Genomic DNA, 2,535 nt, shown 5'->3' on the forward strand with positions numbered 1-2,535 from the left:
GATTACCGTTTTTGCATCGTTCTTGGGGCACGCCTTAGCTTCCACCCACTTTGAAACATAATCAACCGCTACCAAAATATACTGATTATTGAAAGACATAGGAAACGGTCCCATAAAATCAATGGCCCAAACATCGAAAAGTTCAACTTCAAGAATGTTATTTAAAGGCATTTCGTTTCGTTGGGACAAGTTTCCCATTCTTTGACACTGATCACATCTCTTTACAAAATCAAATGCGTCCTTAAACAATGTTGGCCAGAAAAATCCACTTTGTAAAATTTTTGCGGCCGTACGTTGTCCACCGAAATGGCCACCATACGGCGATGCATGACAATCTTTCAATAAAGAAAGGATTTCCAAATTTGGAACGCATTTTCGCAGAACTTGATCTGCTCCCATTTTGTAAAGAAATGGATCGTCCCATAAGTAGCGCTTACAGTCATGAAGAAATTTCTTAAAACGTTGACCGTTAAGATGATTTGGCTTAAGCCCACAAGCAAGGTAGTTGGCAATGTCGGCGTACCATGGAAGTTCATTTGGATGATTTTCTTGTATTGATAAAATGTACTCGTCGGGAAAAGTTTCTTTTATCACATGGTTTCCCCCGCTTGACACTTTGCCTTCGATCCTTGATAAATRATCGGCTACTTGATTGTCGCATCCCTTGCGATCAACTATCTCTAGATCGAATTCTTGTAAAAGAAGAACCCATCTGATAAGCCTCGGCTTAGCGTCGGTCTTTCTAAAGAGATATTTGATGGCAGAGTGGTCCGTATGCACGGTAACTTTGGTGCCAATCAAGTAGGATCGGAAACKATCGAATGCAAATACTACCGCAAGTAATTCTTTTTCGGTGGTGGTATAATTTAACTAGGCCTCCATCAAAGTTTTACTTGCGTAGTAGATGGGGTGAAAAATCCTGTTTCGCTTTTGTCCCAAAACGGCACCTACGGCCCAATCACTTGCATCACACATAACCTCAAAAGGCATGGTCCAATCTGGGGCAATGACAATAGGTGCCGAGACAAGAGCTTTTTTAATAGTTTCAAAAGCTTTTTTWCAATCRGAGGTAAATTCRAAAGTTTGATCGACATGCAACAAATTACATAAGGGTTTTGCAATTTTTGAAAAATCCTTAATAAATCTACGGTAAAAACCCGCATGTCCCAAAAAACTTCGAATGCCTTTGACCGAAGATGGTTCGGGCAATTGCAATATTACCTCAATTTTTGCTTTATCAACTTCCAAACCATTTTTAGAAATCATGTRACCCAAAACAATTCCTTCTTGTACCATAAAATGACATTTTTCCCAATTTAAAATTAAATCATGAGTTTCACATCTCTCCAARCTTTTCTTTAAATTGGCAAGACAATTTTCAAAAGATGTACCAATGACGGAAAAGTCATCCATAAACACTTCCATCGTATCCTCAATCATGTCCGAAAAAATTGACATCATGCACCGTTGAAAGGTCGCAGGTGCGTTACAAAGACCAAATGGCATACGCCTAAAAGCAAACGTTCTGAAAGGACAAGTGAAAGTTGTTTTCTCTTGGTCTTCGGATGCTATGTGAATTTGGTTGTAACCTGAGTAACCGTCCAAAAAGCAATAATATTCTTTTTCGGCCAATCGATCTAGCATTTGGTCAATAAAGGGTAAAGGAAAATGGTCCTTTTTGGTTGCTAGATTCAATTGCCTATAGTCCATACAAATCCGCCATCCGGTGACGGTCCTAGTAGGGATGAGCTCATTTTTTCCGTTGGTGATAACCGTAGTTCCACCTTTCTTCGGTACACATTGCACCGGACTCACCCATCCGCTATTGGAAATGGGATATATAATACCCGCATCTAACCACTTCGAAATTTCTTTCTTCACAACTTCTTTCATAATGGGATTTAGTCTCCTTTGYGGTTGCACCTTGCCAACTCTATTTTCTTCCAAGATAATCTTATGTTGGCAAAGGGAGGGACTAATTCCTCTGATATCTGCGATGGTCCAACCTATGGCTCTTTTGTGTGCTTTTAATACCWCTATCAACCTCAATTCTTGCTCATTACTTAATTTCGAAGAAATAATTACGGGTAATTTTTCCTCCTCCATAAGATAAACATACTTAAGGTGACTAGGTAATGGCTTTAACTCCAAATCGGGGGCTTTTTCTATGGATGGTGGTTGGAMWATTCTATCCTTAAAGTCAAGTTGCTCGAATGCCGCTAAATCTTCCAAGTCTTCCAACTCATCATTTTCTTCCAAAATGTCCTGAAGATTTTCTCCAATGTTGTTTTTGTAGGTAACGTTAATCAAACTTATTTCTAGATCTTCACCTAAAGCAGATATGACTGAACAATCGCCTACCTCTCCATGAAACTTAAGAGAATTAAACACATTAAATTTCACTTCTTGATCACTAACTCTCATGGTCAACTCCCCTTTTTGAACATCAATTAATGTTCTCCCAGTTGCAAGAAAAGGTCGTCCTAAGATGATGGGGACGTTCTTGTCAGCTTCATAGTCCAAAACTAGAAAATC

Source organism: Cynara cardunculus, unplaced genomic scaffold (genome assembly GCF_001531365.2).
Source record: "Cynara cardunculus var. scolymus isolate 2C unplaced genomic scaffold, CcrdV1 Un_Scaffold_1898, whole genome shotgun sequence".
Taxonomy (NCBI): Eukaryota; Viridiplantae; Streptophyta; class Magnoliopsida; order Asterales; family Asteraceae; genus Cynara; species Cynara cardunculus.